This window comes from Anomaloglossus baeobatrachus, chromosome 1 (assembly GCF_048569485.1).
Source record: "Anomaloglossus baeobatrachus isolate aAnoBae1 chromosome 1, aAnoBae1.hap1, whole genome shotgun sequence".
Taxonomy (NCBI): domain Eukaryota; kingdom Metazoa; phylum Chordata; class Amphibia; order Anura; family Aromobatidae; genus Anomaloglossus; species Anomaloglossus baeobatrachus.
This window is the reverse complement of record NC_134353.1, coordinates 406972180-406991064: the sequence shown is the minus strand read 5'-3', so window position 1 is coordinate 406991064 and position 18885 is coordinate 406972180.

The following is an 18885-nucleotide window of genomic DNA, read 5'->3' as shown; positions in this document are numbered from 1 at the left end:
TTAAAATGAGTTTGAGTGAGCAATGCAGGCAGACGTGCTGCAAATATCTTTGCACTAGTGGGACAATACAGAAGTCCAACAGCCACGTTTAGGATGCCACTAAGTTCACTCAGTGTTTGCTAGTATAATGGCTTAGTAACAATGAGTTTGAGTGTGTAAAGGGCAGGAGGGTACAGTGGCAGGGTTGTGGGTCTGGGTAGAGGAAAGGAAGCCTACCTTTCTATCCTTCCTAATGGGGAAATGCAGCGAGGAAATCCCTGACCTTAGCTACACAGACGCTGTCATCTTGTGTAGCTGTTAAACTCTATATAAACTCTGTCAACTATGGCTCTGACCCTGCCGGTATGAGCCCTTAAAAGGACTGATAGAAAGTGCTATCCCTAAGCTGTCCAGCGCTGTGTATAGAGCGTACACAGCAGTATCGGAGATAGGAGCTGCGCCAGCGATAACTGACACCAAGGACGCAGAAGGCAGATAATGGCGTGCTGGAGGAAAATGTCCGGTTTTATAATGCAGGGACATGTGACATGGACATCCTATCACACATGCCGTTGCTTCTCTGGCAAAAAGTCCACTTAGCTGTGTGTGTGTCTGGGATTGGCTGACATGCTGGCCCGCCCCACAACACGCGCGCGCTTAGGGAAGGAAGACAAGAGGAAAAAGAAAAAAAAAGGCGATCGCCATTATCCATACAGCAGTGATCTGAATGCGCTGTTCCCGCACACTATACACTGAAATTTCATAATAGTGTGAGTCACAGAGTGACTTACACTATTACAGCAGAAAGCCAGCTAGGAATTAGCGGGTCTTTTTGCTGCTAGAACTATTCTCGAACGTATCTAGAACTAACGAGCTTTAGCAAAAAGCTCGAGTTCTAGTTCAATCTAGAACAGCCCCCAAAATCACTCGAGCCGCGAACTGGAGAACCTCAAACCGCGAACCGCGCTCAACTCTACCTATGAGTTTCTATTGGATTGATAGGCCAGGTACTGTCTCTTGCTTTTGTTTGGCCATGTTGGGTGCGCAGTCACTAGGATTAAGTGTATTAATGTAGAGGTGATTTCCTATTTCTCTGTGTTGGTGTAATGGTAGGCTCTTTGCTTGGGCTGCGAGAGTTTGTGGGTTCGACTCTGTAGAAATGCCCATGGACTTTGTATGGATGCAAGTAATTGCCTAGTCCAATGGACAGTGTTGCCTATGAGTTTCCATTGGATTGATAGACCAGGTACAGTCCTTTGCTTCTGTTTGTCAATGTTGTGTGCGCAGTCACTAGTATTATGTGAATTAATGTAGACTCAGCTCCCCACTTCTTTTTGTTTGTGTAGTGGTAGGCTCTTTGCTTGTTCTGCAAGACGTTGTGGGTACGACTCTGAGGCAAGGCCCATGGACTTTGTATGGATGCTTCTGCTTTTGTTTGGCCATGTTGTGTGCGCAGTCACTAGGATTATGTGAATTAATGTAGAGTTAGTTTCCCACTTCTCTGTGTTGGTGTAGTGGTAAACTATTTGCTTAGGCTATGAGAGGTTGTGAATTCGACTCTAAGGCAAAGCCGATGGACTTTGTATGGCTGCATGTAATTGCCTAGTCCAATGGACTGTGTTGCCTAAGAGTTTTCATTGGATTGATAAACCAGGTACTGTCTTTTGCTTTTGTTTGGCCATGTTGTGTGCGCAGTCACTAGGATGATGTCAATTATTGTAGAATCAATTTCCCACTTCTCTGTGTTGGAGTAGTGGTAGGCTCCTTGTTTGGGCTACGAGAGGTTGTGGGTTTGACTCTGAGGCAAGTCCCATGGACTTTGCACGGCTGCATGTAATTGCTCAGTCCAATGGACTGTAATGCATATGAGTTTCCATTGGATTGATAGGCCAGGTACTGTCTTTTGCTTTTGTTTGGCCATGTTGTGTGTGCAGTCACCAGGATTATGTGAATTAATATAGAGTCAGTTTCCCACTTCCTTGTGTTGGTGTAGTGGTAGGCTATTTGCTTGGGCTATGAGAGGTTTTGGGCTCGACTCTGAGGCAAGGCCCATGAACTTTGTATCGCTGCATATAATTGGCTAGTCCAATTGTCTGTTTTACCTATGAGTTTCCATTGGATTGATAGGCCAGGTACTGTCTTTTGCTTTTGTTTGGCCATTTTGTGTGCGCATTCACTAGGATTATGTGAATTAATGTAGAGTCAGTTTCCCACTTCTCTGTGTTTGTGTAGTGGTAGGCTCTTTGCTTGGGCTGTGAAAGGTTGAGGGTTCGACTCTGAGGCAAGGCCTATGAACTTTGCATGGCTGCATGTAATTGCCTAGTCCAATGGATTGTGTTGCCTATGAGTTTCCATTGGATTGATAGGCCAGATGCTGTCTTTTGCTTTTGTTTGGCCATGTTGTGTGCGCATTCACTAAGATTATGTTAATTAATGTAGAGTTAGTTTCCAACTTCTCTGTGTTGGTGTAGTGGTAGGCTCTTTGCTTTGCCTACGAGAGGTTTTAGGTGTGACTCTGAGGCAAGGCCCATGGACTTTGTATAGCTGCATGTAATTGCCTAGTCCAATGGACTGTGTTGCCTAAGAGTGTCCATTGGATTGATAGGCCAGGTACTGCCTTTTGCTTTTGTTTGGCCATGTTGTGTGCGCAGTCACTAGGATTATGTGAATTAATGTAGAATCAGTTTCCCACTTCTATGTATTAGTGTAGTGGTAGGCTCTTTGCTTGGGCTGCGAGAGGTTGTGGGTTTGACTCTGAGACAAGGCCCATGGACTTTGTATGGCTGCATGTAATTGCCTAGTCCAATGAACTGTGTTGCTTATGAGTTTCTGTAACGCCCCTGTAAACGGGTCGTTACAGGGTATTAAATGTTACCCCATTTTTCCCGGGCAGGAGGAAGAAGGGTCCCCACAACACACACTAACATCACACTGGCAGGAAGGAGTTAACAGGATTTGCAGCATGAAGTTTGTTCTGAGTGCATGACTCAGCCTGTCTCATTAATGAGCAGGTGGCTGGACACAGGCGGCGAGGACCAGCACCCGGGTGCGATGTGAAACAGACTGTAAATAAAGAACCACTGGAACCGCACACCATGACTGCTGTGAGTAATGCCGCCGCCCTGTGCCCCCGGTGTCCCTGAGGACTGTTGCCCTGGGTCTCATTAACCTCCCGGGGCTTCCCCCGCTCCACCCGTGGGGAACGATTCCATCCGGCTGCCCGTAACACCTGCCCCGGAGAGAGACCGCGCAGCGGCGGCTTAACCCTGGCCGAAAACCACGGGTGGCGCTGCAAGCACCCCCGTCCCCGTCCCGTACTGGTTCCTGGGGAAGAGCGATGGCAAGCCCCCCCAGGGACCCCTGGGCTGCTAGAGGTTGTGGGTTTGACTCTGAGACAAGGCCCATGGACTTTGTGTGGCTGCATGTAATTGCCTAGTCCAATAGTCTGTGTTGCCTATGAGTTTCCGTTGGATTGATAGGCCAGATGCTGTCTTTTGCTTTCGTTTGGCCATGTCGTGTGCGCAGTCACTAGGATTATGTGAATTAATGTAGAATCAGTTTCCCACTTCTCTGTGTTGGTGTAGTGGTAGGCTCTTTGCTTGGTCTGCAAGAGGTTGTTGGTTTGACTCTGAGGCAAAGCCCATGGACTTTGTATGTCTGTATGTAATTGCCTAGTCCGATGGACTGTGTTGACTATGAGTTTCCATTGGATTGATAGGCCAGGTGCTATCTTTTGCTTTAGTTTGGCCATGTTGTGTGCGCAGTCACTAGGATTATGTGAATTAATGTAAAATCAGTTTCCCACTTCTCTGTGTTGGTGTAGTGGTAGGCTCTTTGCTTGGGCTACGAGAGGTTGTGGGTTCGACAAGTACTGTCTTTTGCTTTAGTTTGGCCATGTTGTGTGCGCAGTCACTAGGATTATGTGAATTAATGTAGATTCAGTTTCCCACTCTCTGTGTTGGTGTAGTGGAAGGCTGTTTGCTTGGGCTGCGTGAGGTTGTGGGTTTGACTCTGAGGCAAGGCCCATGGATTTTGTATGGCTGCATGTAATTGTCGCAGAGGAGGGGACGCCACGCTCTCCCACTGCTCGGGTCCGGCTGCGGCCTGCTGCTGCTCGGTGGCTCGAGCGATGGGCCGGATACCGGGGACTCGAGCGGCGCTCCCCGCTCGTGAGTGAAAAGGGGATTGCTTTTTGGGATTGTTTATTGTCCGTGTCACAGTAACGGGGTGCCCCGGGGTGCCCCGGGGTGCCTCGGGGGTTGTAGTCGTGGCCCCTTTTTCTATCAGGCTAACCCCCGGCTCCGCCGTCACTATTGGGACAGGAGATGGCTTGGTGGGGCAGAGTGTGGTGGAACTGAGAATGTTGTCAGACGTAGGGAGACTTTGCAGACGGAGATCAGTTGAATCAGAAGACATATTTATTGCACGTATCTTCATAACAAAGGCAGCAATTTGATAGCATCGAGTCACACCTTCTGCTGGGGGAAAACTCTTCTGGTCGTATCCTCTCATGGGGCTGTGCTCGGCTACTCCACTTCACCTGGGCTCCCACTCTGGCTACCACAGACTTGACCCACCCAAACCTGTTTCACCACAGAGGACACTCTTTCTTTTCCTTCGCTAACTGTCCACCTTGCTTCCACACTCTGCCCCCGCTGTTCTTCTCTCCCGTCTCGGACTCGACTGCCTCAAAAACTTCCTTCCTTCCTCTACCACACTCTCTCCCTCCCCCTTCTGCTGCCGGCCCCTCCTTTCTCTTGCCCTGTTTCTATGGGGACAGCCGTCCCACCCGGCCACTAGGGGAACCCATCTATACAGTGCAATTACAGTAAAACATACACATTAACATTAACGGCTTTGTCTACCCCAGCGTGGGGTATCTTCAGGGAGGGAAAACTGTGCCTCTTTGTAAGGGGTCCGTCCACTCCTTACATTCCTCCCCTCTTTTTGTCTTAGCCTCCCGGCAAGGCTCGCGCCTGTGAAACACAAGCTTAGCAGCAAGGCAACCTTTAATAAAACGTTAAAACCCTCTAGGAAACATAAACAACCACTGAGCGCACGAGTTCTGCGCCCGGAGTCCCTCCAAGGGAGCTCCTGGTCTTTGTAGGCAGTTTGCCCGGAGGCCTCCAATAGGCACTCCCGGTCTTTGCTGGTCTTCTGCCCGGAGGCTTTCACAGCACTCCCGGTCTTTGCAGGAAGGGGAGCACGGATAATAAAAGTCTCCTTCAACATCACAGAGGGAGTCCTTGCCCAGTCCGGCATCAGGCTCCTTCCGGGCTCGGTAACTTAAACGTGGTTACAAACTTTAAACCTTCACCGGTTCCTCAACAATACCGGTTTTTAGCACAGATATGTCCCTCACCTCCGGTCGCTGGGATTCACACGGGGTGGTAAGCTCGTAGCCATTCGGCCCGCTGGGCCTTCACATTATCGGAAAGGGACTGACCTGGCAAGCGGCGCAGCCTCCGGAACGGTTCGTAGTTAACCGGTGTCTCCGATTCTTCTGGCTCCGGCTTTGGCCCCTCGGTTCCCGGCGGAGGTGATGGGGTAGCTGGACGGGACGTCTGTGGACTTCCGACGACGACCACCGGGTGTGTCACCATGCTTTGACGAATCGCCAATACTGCCGGCGTCTCCTTTTCCGGCTCAGCTATCAGTCCTGTAGTGACTTCTGGCGACACTGCCAGCATGTTTTCTGGGCCGTTAGGCCTCAGCCAGCACTGGTCTCCGCTGTGTACGTCTCCGGCACTGACACTCTTCCCATTCAATCTCTTGTTGCCATTGGGCGGCCTCTTGAGCAGTGGGTGTCCGGGTCACTCCTACGGCAAATAGGCCCTGGCATCCCACTTCTCTCCGGAATTTCACTTTTTCTCCCGGGTACAGGGTATGCAGACATTGGGGCAAGCCCTCAGTGTCCAGGTGAACCCGGTTATAGAAAAAATGATCCCCGGTCTCTTCGTCCTCTATGAATCCATAGCCCTCCGCCTGATTGAATTTGACCACGGTGCCAACGGTGCATTGCCGGTCAAACTCTTCGCTAAGGGGACCGGCCATCATCTCACGGGCCACGGTCTCGGCCAGCAACCTCTCTTGCACCGGATCGGTTTCAGGCGGTGGGGACTGTCGTCGGGTCAGGGGCGCCGGTTTTACCGGCTTCCAGAAGAATCCCCACTCATCTTCCTCTAACTCCCGGGCTTGCTGCTCTCCCGGGGCCGGAACTTCTGTGGGGGCTGGGGGACCCACCTTGTCGGGTGTAACCACCTCCGGACTCTGGAGAGGTGTTCCCAGCATTTCGCTTCCCGGCTGTAGTAGTGTCTTGTAGGTGGCCCGGACTTCCGTAGATGTCTCGCCGATCACGACATCCCAGGAAGTGACCCACGTTACTTTTGCGGGCCGCTCCGGACCTCCTGGCACAGCCGGTAGTTTAATGATAAGGGCTTCTTCAGCTGCAGTCTGACTCGGGCGTCCTCTCCCCAGGCTGGTTGCCACCAGCGCGCCCGCTGCAGCTCGCTGCTTCATCTGAGTCTCCATCTCACTTAAGGTCAGTTGTGGAGTTTGCATCTCTTGCAGCTCCTCTCGTAATGGCGCCAGGGACGATGGAGATGCTGGGGAAGGTGGAGGCGGGCCGTCTTTTCCCGCTCTTGTATACACTCCACCCCCAGTCTCACACATCAAATCGACCCAGCACAGGCGACGCCTCTTCTTTTCTGTAACGCTGCCCTCTTCACATGTCTTCAGCAACATCTTGGGACCAGCACCTCCCCTCTTTGGGCGGCGCACTCTGTACTGCTTTTTCTTCATCGGCCAACTCAGGTTTTTTCGTTTGGCGCCAATTCTTCGCGCGCTCTCTGTGTTCGTGAAGATGGCGGCCATTTTAGTACCGTCCCGTGCCTGGTCCAATGCCTTAGGCACCACTTGGTCTTCACATTTGGGGACCGGGACCCCCTGCAGATAATCCGGATCCTGCCGACTATGCCACATGGAACGGGGTGCCGGGGGTGCCTCGGGGGTTGTAGTCGTGGCCCCTTTTTCTATCAGGCTAACCCCCGGCTCCGCCGTCACTATTGGGACAGGAGATGGCTTGGTGGGGCAGAGTGTGGTGGTATTGAGAATGTTGTCAGACATAGGGAGACTCTGCAGACGGAGATCAGTTGAATCAGAAGACATATTTATTGCACGTATCTTCATAACAAAGGCAGCAATTTGATAGCATCGATTCACACCTTCTGCTGGGGGAAAACTCTTCTGGTCGTATCCTCTCATGGGGCTGTGCCCGGCTACTCCACTTCACCTGGGCTCCCACTCCGGCTACCACAGACTTGACCCACCCAAACCTGTTCCACCACAGAGGACACTCTTTCTTTTCCTTCGCTAACTGTCCACCTAGCTTCCACACTCTGCCCCCGCTGTTCTTCTCTCCCGTCCCGGACTCGACTGACTCAAAAACTTCCTTCCTTCCTCTACCACACTCTCTCCCTCCCCCTTCTGCTGCCGGCTCCTCCTTTCTCTTGCCCTGTTTCTATGGGGACAGCCGTCCCACCCGGCCACTAGGGGAACCCATCTATACAGTGCAATTACAGTAAAACATACACATTAACATTAACGGCTTTGTCTACCCCAGCGTGGGGTATCTTCAGGGGGGGAAAACTGTGCCTCTTTGTAAGGGGTCCGTCCACCCCTTACAACGCCAACCACGGTTGTGGTGATTGTGTGGACACCACCGCTGCTCTGTATGGGGATCCCGGGAGCGATGACAGGGAGCAGCAAAGTTGTTGGTTCTCCCCTCCGTGGGTAGGGGGTAGTTGTCCCGTGGCCCAGTGATGAGGTGGGTGATGAGGGATGGCGGGGCCGGTGTAGGGCTTGGTGGGGTGCAGGGACGCGGGGGCAGCGCTGTGCCTCACGGCACTGTGGTACTCACTCAGCCTGAGACGGGGACACAGTTCTCGGTAAAACACACGGCTGGAAAGACGGTTCCCATGGACGGCTGCACTTGCTTTTCCCCAGTAATTGACGGTGACAGTCCCTTTTCCTGCACCTAAGATGATGATGGTAGCGATGGGTTCCCACCGGTAACCCGCTCCCCGACTTGGATATGGGCCGGAGGAGCCCTACTTTGCCCGCAGGCGCTGGCCCTGAGAAACTGGTGCCTTGGCGGTGGCGATGTCTCTCTCTAACGGTTGGACTGTTGCCTTCAATCGGGACTTGGTTGTTGGGAGACCCAGAGGTCCCCTTAACTGACGGATTTGGCAAATTCACGGCGACTCCTAGCCTTGCCGGGATCCGAAAGGCCCCTGCCAATTGTGCTGACTGATCTTCGTATACCGCTCCGGTACCGCCGGGCCACCACCCGTCCACGGTCCTTTCGGCAACCTCCAAGCAGCCTCTCCTGCAGACAGTCACCGCCGTCTGCTGACCTTGCTGTCTCAGCCCGGGGCACACACCCGGACCAACTTCAGGCTTTCAACTGTCACTTTTTCTTCCACCTTACTCCTCTCTCTTGCTCCTTTTCCACTTCACTTCTACTTCACTCACTGCTCTCTCCTTCACTTCCCTAACTGTTCTGCCTGGTTTTCCCGCCTCCAGGGCTGTGAACTCCTCGGTGGGCGGAGCCAACCGCCTGGCCCACCCCCTGGTGTGGACATCAGCCCCTGGAGAAAGGCAACAAGAATTTTTGTGTAGCTTTGGTGTACCTATCTGGGGTGTAGGGTGTGGTGGTGTTCTGACCTGTGACCCCTGGCTTGCCCAGGGCGTCACATTCCCCCTTAGCAAAATGCAGACCGTCCGCGGGCTGCCCGTCCAACACCGGTTTTATTTTCTGAAAAGATATAAAAACATGACATACAAATAAAATAACTTCATCCCACATCGGGAGGTTCATTTCTTAAACGTTACGTAACATTAAAACGGTTGCTGCTGCCGCTCTCTCCCACCCAAGTAACCTGGCCCTGATGCTGCCCCTAAAACCCAGGCAGCACCCCTTGACCCCAGTCCTGAACCAAGTCACCCGAGCGGGATCTGTCCTTCCCCTCCAGAGGGTAGCCACCGGTTCCTGTGGTGGCTGGGCCCCAGGCTGCTTCACTGCGGGCCCTCCCTCCAACCTGCCTCTCCGGAGGCGGTAACGGTAGCTGCAAAAACATTTTTATTTACAAGCCACTAACGTTTGTGGTTGCCCTGCAAGTTCTCGGGCTTGTCCATAGGAGTTTCTATGCAGCTAGATGGTCCCCACGGGGACAACGGTGCCGGCAACGACCGGTTTCAATCACATGGCTAATCAGGTCAATCTTCGGTTATTATTCTCATTTTCACAACTTTTCAAACTTTTAAACACACATACTTTCTTCCCCCCCCTCTTTTTTTTTAAAGAACGGTTTCCCTGTACCTAAGTGGGGGCCTACCTAGGTTGGGACGGGTGGACCTCCGGGGTCCGGTGTCAGTGGGGCTAGGCAGTGGGGCAGAGGGAACAATCAGTTCCTCCTCCCTGCTATCGTGTGGGGCAGGCGGAGGCATAGGGGAGCTGGGCGCCGGTTCATCCCTGGGCACTGGCACTGGTTCTGGCTCACGGTTGACCGCCTCCATCACTTCTTCATCCACAGGTTGTGGGAACAGTATCACTGGAAGAATCACCGCGCCGTTCTGTGTGGGCCAGTCTGCTGGGAAGTCACCCATCACAGTGTGGATCACCTCTTTTGCCTTCTCTGCTGTTGGAGGAACCGGTACTGTGGCGCCCCAGGACCTGGTCGCCACAACAGCATTGCCCTCCCAAAGGGTTAATGCTGAGCCTGGAGGTAATTGGGAGGTCCATTGGCCAGCAAGTTTAACATCCAACGCAGTTCTCCCTCCGGCCAGCAGGGGGAGCTCTGAACCTGGGATTCCAGGGAGTATCCCCTTAAGTCTGATCTGGGGGAGGAAGTAGTGGTCAGTCTGTAGAGAGCAGTAGAAGTGAACAGACGCAGAGTGAGCTGTCCTGTGAATCTGGGGCCTAGAGCTAGAGTAGCTTGGCCCAGAGAAGCAGGAGTAGCCGAGAGGCAACGGAGAGACTCGGACATCGGAGTCTGTGGCCACCAGGGCTTAAACATAATCCCTGGTAGCCGAATCCGAAGGGCAGGAGAGCTGCAAGCACCTGGCCCAAAAACATCCCAAAAGCACAGCTGCAGCATCAAGGCCCGGTGTGGACTCCAGCAGAGAAGCACCAGAGAGAGGACCTGCGCAGCCTGCTACAGAGGGAAAGGGACGTACCATCAGTCCCAGCAGCAAGAGGGCCATTGCTGGATTCAGAGAAGCAGGGTCCTATCACAACAAAGAAAAGCACAGGAGTAGGCCTCATACTCAGCTGGCCAGAAAGATCTCCCCAAGTACTTCCAGGCCGACCGGATCCCCATCACCACCTGTAACGGTCTCCCAGGACTGGACTGTTTCCAAAGTAAAAGAGGAAAAGGTAAAGGGACTGTTGTTTGTGCCTGGTTCTTTCATTGCCTGTCGGCCCTGCACCGTGTTAGCCACACAACCCCATAGACTTCCACGAGCACTAACAGGGTCCCCGGGGCTCCGCTCCACCTGTGGGGAGCAGTAACACCATTGCTGCTATAACATCACCCCGGAGGCCTCACACAGCAGCGGCGGCTTAATAGCCGCAGACCACAGGTGGCGTCACGAACCCAAACTTTATTCATCAAGCCACATATTCTACTGACACCCACCAGGGCCACGGAGCCGGGCCCAGCCACCACTGACTACCACCGGACTAGTCCGGCCCGGCATCGGGTGTGCCATAGCCCTGGGGTGGGCGAGTCAATTTTGGCGTCACGAACAGGATTTCGTGCCCGGTCCCACCGGGTACTGTGCGCCTGAAGAATTGCGCTTAAAAGACTGTGTTACTGCGTGTTTCACTGTTTGAAAACTGCCGCCGCCATTAGCCCCGCTGAGCGCAGGAAGAAGGGGGGCGTGCCTGACAAAGAGCGCGAAGGGAGCGCGCCATCAGAGCAGAGCGCTGTTAACCCCGCGCGACCCAGAAGGGAATTTGAAAAGTGAACGGAGCCTGGTAAGGTTCACTAAGGGGGAGGAAGATGTCCGACTCGGAGGGAGGGCAGATGGCTGCCATAGCCAGAGACGCCGCGGCACCAGCCGAAGCAATCCCAGTCGCCGTCGCCCCAGCCCCCGCTGTAGCGCCGGTAATGCCGATCACAATGCCGTACATCCCGGGAGCAGAATGGCTGCCGCAGTACTCCGGGGAGTCACATACCCTCAGTGACTTCAGAGAAAGCCTGCACAGCTTGTTCCGGGTGTATCCGCTGACTGAGAGCCAGAAGGTGGGCATATTAATGGGGCAGCTAGCCGGCGCGGCCCAGCGTGAAGTGAAGTCCTGGCCTGATACAGATAAAGGGACAGCAACCCAGATACTGGCCAAGGTAAAGAGTACTTTTGACACCCGCACCGCAGCAGAAATAAAGATGAGATTCTTTGGGTGCAAACAACGGGCCACAGACAGCATAAGGGACTATGCCTTAAACTTGCAGGAGGCCCTGAAAGCAGTTAAACAGGTGGACCCAGAGAGTGTCCGTGAAGAACACAAACTCCTAACTGAGCAGTTCATAGAGGGGCTCCTGTCAGATGCCCACAGGACCCAGCTGCGTATCATGGTCCTGCAGAACCCTGCTCTGGACTTTGCAAAGTTTATGGACCAGGCCATCCGGGTACTGAGAGAATCTACACCGAATGACCCAGTATCCCTCCGGCCTCTTGCTATCACGTACCCTGTGGTGGTGCCTGCAACACCAGCTGCTGCAGGGGCCGAGGCGCAGTCCATGGAAAAGGATCCCACTGCAGAGCTCAGACAGCAGGTCCGGGAGCTGACCAAAACTGTAGCTGCCCTTGCCAAGACCGTGCAGTCTCTACAAGTGACCCCATCACCTGCAAGAATCGAGTTGGCCTCCAGCCCAGATGACGTCCCATGGATGCGACAGAGGAGGATTCCGCCGAACCGAGGCAGAGACACAGACCGGTATGATTCAACGGGACAACCGATCTGCCGCCGCTGCAGCCAGGCGGGCCACATTGCACGACACTGTCCTTTAAATGGGCCGAGCCTGGGGCCAGGAGCCGACCCCCAGGTGTAAGGAAGCCCGGCTCAACCCCCAGCCGCAGCAAGTATGTGGGAGGATGACCGGTCCTTCCTATTGTGCTGGATGGGATCCCTTTGAATGCTCTCCTGGATACGGGGTCCCAGGTAACAACCATCCCCTATAAACTGTACAAAAGATATTGGGCTGATTCAACAATTGTGGCCAGTAATGGTCAGCCCTTGCCTCAAATTGGGTACAAAGAAGTAACCATTAAAGTGGGGCGGGTAGAATTGCCATGTCAGGGGATGATAATTGTAGATATTGATCGCAAAGAATCTGACCCACTGCTAACCCTTGGTACAAATGTGATAGAAAATTGCATTGCCGAAGTGATAATTTTGTTGCAACAGGCGTCTGAAACTGCTAGCTCCGGGCAGCAGCGTGCCCTACAGAGGGAGATCCGAGCCCTGATGGGGAGGCAGCAGGTAGAGCTGGCCAGAGGAGAAATTGGCAGTGTGAGGGTAAGTGACCCCCTCCCCATTGCAATACCCCCAAGAAGTGAAATGTTGACATGGTGTCGGGCAGCAATAGGCCTCAAGGGTCAGGACTACCATGCCTTGGTAGAACCGGTGTATTCAGACAGTAGGCCTGGAGTCCTGATAGCCAGAGGGGTAGCAGACGTCCGCAAGGGGAGAGTGCCCGTCCGTGTCCTGAATTGTGGGGAGGAGGAAGCCAAATTGCCCCGGTACGCCACTGTAGCAAAACTGTACACTGTCAGCAACAATACCATCAAAGCAGTGGAACCCTTGATCCCGTCCGACCAGGCGGAAGACAATGGCTCCAAGGGGCAGCTGGAAGACTGGTGCCAAAAATTACATGTGGGCACCGACTCCACCCCCTCACACCAAAAGCATGGGGTTTACCGGGTGGTACAGAAGTACGAGCGGGTCTTCAGCAAACACCCCTTAGATTTTGGGCAGGTGAAAGGGGTTAAACATCAAATCCCCACGGGTGATCATCATCCCATTAAAGAGAGATACCGCACTGTACCCCCCGCACAGTATCAGCGTGCCAAAGAAATGTTACGGGAAATGAAGGAGGCTGGGGTTATCAGAGATAGTTGTAGCCCCTGGGCAGCTCCACTAGTGCTCGTAAAGAAAAAAGATGGTACAATGAGAATGTGTGTAGATTACAGGCAAATTAACCGCATTACACATAAAGATGCTTATCCACTGCCCAGAATAGAGGAGTCACTGACAGCCTTAAAGTCAGCTAACTATTTCTCCACCTTGGATCTCACCAGTGGGTATTGGCAGGTTCCCGTGGCAGAGGCGGACAAGGAGAAGACTGCATTCACGACACCAATGGGCCTCTGTGAGTTCAACTGTATGCCATTCGGGCTCTGCAACGCCCCAGGGACATTCCAAAGGTTGATGGAGTGCTGCTTGGGCCACCACAACTTTGAAACCGTGCTGTTGTACCTGGATGACGTCATAGTCTACTCCAAGACTTATGAAGACCACCTGAGGCACTTAGCAGAAGTGTTTGAGTCCTTGTCGAAATATGGCCTGAAGATAAAGCCGTCCAAATGTCACCTCTTGAAGCCAAAGGTACAGTACCTGGGTCATGTGGTCAGCGCAGAAGGTGTGGCACCTGATCCGGAGAAAGTCACCGTAATCAAGGACTGGCCAAGACCCACCACGGTAAAGGAGGTGCGGCAGTTCCTTGGGCTGGTGGGCTACTACCGAAGGTTCATTGATGGTTTCACCAAGATAGCAGCGCCCCTTCAAGATCTCCTGGTGGGCCAGCCAAAGCAGGCTAAGAAGCAGAGCCCTCCATTTGAATGGAGCAGCCAACTAGAAACATCCTTTGTCCGGCTGAAAGGGGCTCTCACGGGAGAAGAAATTCTGGGCTACCCTGACTACAGCCAGCCATTTGTACTGTATACAGACGCCAGCAACGTGGGACTGGGAGCAGTTCTGTCCCAGGTGCAGGGAGGCAGAGAGAGGGTGATAGCGTACGCCAGTAGGAAGCTTCGGCCCACAGAAAGGAATCCAGAAAACTACAGTTCCTTCAAGCTGGAGTTCCTCGCTATTGTTTGGGCAGTGACTGAACGCTTCAAGCACTATCTGGCATCGGCCAAGTTCACCATTTTCACGGACAACAATCCGTTGACACACCTGGCAACAGCCAAGTTAGGTGCGTTGGAACAGCGATGGATGGCCCGGCTGTCTAACTTTGACTTTACCATCAAGTATCGGGCTGGCAAGAAGAATAACAATGCTGATGCGCTGTCCAGAATGCCTCACTTACCCGAGTCTGGAGAAGACCTGGATGAACTCGAAGAGATAGAGTTACCGGCTTTCCATCACCAAGGTGTTTCCCAGTGTGAGCATGCTGTAGGAGTGAAGCGCTCGAGCCAGCACGAGGTCTCGGTCAACCCATTACTCCACCATAATTGGGAGGAGACACAGAACGGTGACCCGGCCGTGCGATTGGTCAAAGAAAAGCTAGCACAAGCTGAGGCTCATCTTTGCCCAGATGCTCCAGAAGAAGCCCAGCAGTTGTGGAAGGAGAGGGGACGACTGTTCACCTATCAAGGCAAGCTCTATAAGAGATATGTCAACTGGCGAATGAATGAACTCGTCTGGCAGATAGTGGTTCTGCAGAGGGATGCTCCAATGGTCCTAGCAGCTTATCATGATAATGCAGGACACTTCGGGTGGAAGAAGTTGGAGACCCTACTCTGTGATCGGTTCTACTGGGTGCACATGAGAAAGACAGTCGAGAAGTCGTGCCGAGACTGTGGTCCGTGTAACCTGAGGCGGAAAGATGATGCCAGCCAGAGGTCTCCCCTACAGCCAATTGTCACGAAGCAGCCCCTGGAGTTGGTGGCCCTGGACCACGTGAAGTTAACACCCAGCCGGTCAGGCTATGTGTACGCCCTCACCATTGTGGACCATTACTCTCGTTTCCTGGTAGTAGTGCCCGTGAAGGACCAGACAGCCAGAACAGCAGCGAGAGCATTTCAGGCCTACTTTTGTCGACCTCACGGTTACCCTGAAAGGGTACTGACTGATCAGGGTCCTGCATTCGAGGCAGAAGTGTTCCAAGAGTTCTGTAACATGTACGGTTGTAAGAAAATCAGAACCACACCGTACCACCCCCAAACCAATGGATTGTGCGAGAAGATGAACCATGTGGTTATTGACATGCTCAAGACTCTACCTTTGGAAGAAAGAAGCCAATGGCCACAAAAGTTACCAGATCTGGCAGACTTGTACAACCATATCCCGGTAAATTCGACCAACTGCAGCCCTGCCTACCTGATGCGAGCCAGACCTGGCAAGTTACCTGTAGACTTTGAGATGGGGACTGTGTCACCTGAGGCGGTTCAGGAAATAGAGGATTGGGATACAGAGCGGCAGCAGCGGTACCGTAAGGTCCAGGAATGCGTAGAGAAGAGCCTGTCTCAAGCAGACCCCCACATTGGTTGTATTACAGTTTATGGAACTATTGATATTATAAGAGAGACCCGTATAGGTAGACGTGAATGATTTACATTTTTTTACATGTTTACATGAGATGCAGAAGTTGTGCCCGCAACCAAAAAAACCCGTACAAGACAACCAATTTTTGGAGATGGCATTGTCTTTTTTGCTGACGACCAAGCTGGGGGATAAAATATTAGCGAGATTGGGAGCTCTTTTAGCCACAAAATTAATTTTGTTCTTAGTGAGAATTCGGCTCAGTAAATCATCACTTTGTAAAATGGGCAAATGTTTTTGTACTATTTTTACTATGTCATGAAATTGTGGAGAAAAATTCGTTGTGAACGTCACCTTATTATTAAATTTGTCCTTATTTTTATTTTTGTTGTTATCCTTAAAGAGATCAGATCTTTCAATTTTGTTGACTATAGTTTGTGCCCGGTCCAGGCACCCTTTCGGATAGCCCCTGTGTTTAAGCTTTGCCAGAACAGTATCAAATTCCGCTTGTAGGAGATCAGGACGGGAGCAATTGTCTTTCAGTCTGATTAACTCACCAAGCGGAATATTTTTAATGATGTGCGGAGAATGACATGAACTAGCCAGTAAAATAGAGTTGGAGTCTGTCTCCTTGTGGTAGGGAAGAATCTCCACCGTACTGCCATTACCGATCAGGGTAACATCCAAATAGTTAATGCTAGTGGAATGTGTCTGAAAAGTAAATTTGAGATTGAAAGAATTTTGATTAAGATGATTAATGAAGGAATGTGCTGTAGCAACATCCCCCTTCCATATGATCAATAAATCGTCGATATAACGTGTGTAAAAAATTATGTGGTCTGAAAAATTATTATCATCATTAAAAATGTAAAATTCCTCAAAAATAGCAACAACGATGTTAGCAAGGGAGGGGGAAAATTTCCTTCCCATGCTAACGCCGCATTTCTGTGGCTACATGATGTGGAATGGAGGGATAAAGGCTGACGATGTCACAGGTCAACCACATGTAGTTACTATGCCAGGGCATGGAATTCAGATTGTTAATAAGAGATTTGGTATCCCTCAGGAAACCTGGCAAATCCCTAACCAAAGGCTGTAAAAAATAGTCTAACCAAGCACCAAGTTTTTCACCAAGGGAACCAATGCCGGATATGATGGGCCTAAAGGGGGGTGGAAAGATGCCTTTATGTAGTTTGGGGAGGGCATGATACACAGGAATAATGGGATGGTCCACCTTGAGATAGTCATACATTTTTTGTGAAAAAATGCCCCCCTCAAAACCTGCCTGAAGCATTTTATCAATTTTTGTCTTATAGAAATTGGTTGGATCCCCCTGTATATGTAAATAGGTGTTATCGTCAGATAAAATGGCATGGTTCATTTTGAAATACAAAGGTGAATCTAAAACAACAACCCCCCCCCCCCTTTATCGGCTTCCCTGATGATCAAACCAGTATTGGACTGTAAATCTTGTAAAGCCAAAGCTTCTTGGGGGTTGAGATTGTTGTTTTTAATACTCGTGATTCTATCTAAGGCAACCAAATCCTCCTCAATATGTTCCTGTAAAATATCCAATACAGATGGCCTGGACTGAATAGGATAAAACAGAGCATTGGTAGTCATGAACTTGTCAGGGAGAAATTCATAGCTTCTGGATTCCGATTCTAGTAAATCAGAAAGTTTTGACAACTCACAGAACTTAGGAATCACATTGGAATCAAGCATGTCAAGATCTGAGGAAGGACTGAAATTATCCTGTGAATCTTCACTGTTACTGAAATGGCACTTCAAGGTTAAATTTCTGGCCAATTTATTTATATCCAGCAACGTGTTGAAAAGGTTAAATTTATTTGTGGGACAAAAACTGAGTCCTTTGGATAAAACTGATAAGTGATGCTGTGAAAGAATCTGAGCTGAAAGGTTCCAGACTGGACAGGTTAGTAACTCCGCTTCCTGTGGTCCGGATACCTGGTGTTTAAGATGTTTGCGCCCTCCTCTTCTAGTGCGTTTTTTGAAGTGTAATTTTTCTTTTTCTTGTATTTTTTATCAAGTGGGGCAGGTGTTATAACCTCTTCAGAAGAGGAGTCGGAGGAATCTTCCACCGAGTAACTTGTGGTGGCTGAGGAAACGCTGGTATCACCAAAACTGACTTTTCTGTTATAGTTTTTTTGGAATAACTTCCTGTTTTTATTTTGTGGTCTTAATATGGAATTTTGATGCTGTGAATTCCTCCAAGTATAAACCTTATCGGTCTGATAAACCATGATATTTCTGTCAAATTTACGTTTTTTCCTTTCTGCGATTTTGTCATCTAAAATGTTCAGATGTTTGTCCAAATTGTCGCTGAGTGTGGTAAATTCAGAAGTATCCTTGAATTTGTCCAAAATGGTCTCAGTCTCCATGATACATTTTTTTAACTGCTTCCAGCTCTTGTTACTCATGTCTAATAATAAGCTCCATTAACTGGATGGAACATTTAGAGAGGATGGTGTTCCAATCCCATAAAAAACTTTCAGGAAACGTGGAAAACGACGGAGATTTAATAATCCTCAAACCACGAGGTATCATATTTTTGTCTACATATGAACGTAACGATTTGGAATTCCACCACAACCTGGCTTCTCTGGATTTATATTTTTCCAATGATCTGTGTAGCTGTAGTAGCTCCTCATTGTCTTTAACGGTAGCCTCTGTAGAAGTATCACCATTACAAGGGTTAAAGATGGAGTTAAATTTAGTTCTCCTGTGCAGAGGTAGATCCATATGGAGTGGAAAACAAACAGGTTTAATAAACCATACAATTAGAAGAGAAGTTGAAGGGGGAGCACGAAGAGAGTCAATAGCAATGCCAAAAAATAGAGAAATTCAGCTCACCCCTCTTCACTCCAGATCTAACCTCTGGTGCACGGAAACACCCTGACCTGGGAGGAGAACACATGGAGAAAAAAGAGAATATTCCAGCAACTCCAGGAGAGAATCGACTTAAAATCAATTTCTTTATTTAATGATAAAAATCTTCCATCAATACAGAACAAAAGTTTCCATTGGATTGATAGGCCAGGTACTGTCTTTTGCTTTTGTTTGGCCATGTTGTGTGCGCAGTCACTAGGATTATGTGAATTATTGTAGAATCAGATTCCCACTTCTCTGCGTTGGTGTAGTGGTAGGCTCCTTGCTTTGGCTGCAAGAGGTTGTGGGTTTGACCCTGAGGCAAGGCCCATGGATGTTGTATGGCTGCATGTGATTGCCTAGTCCAATGGACTGTGTTACCTATGAGTTTTCATTGGATTGATAGGCCTGGTACTGTCTTTTGCTTTTGTTTGGCCATGTTGTGTGCGCAGTCACTAGGATTATGTGAA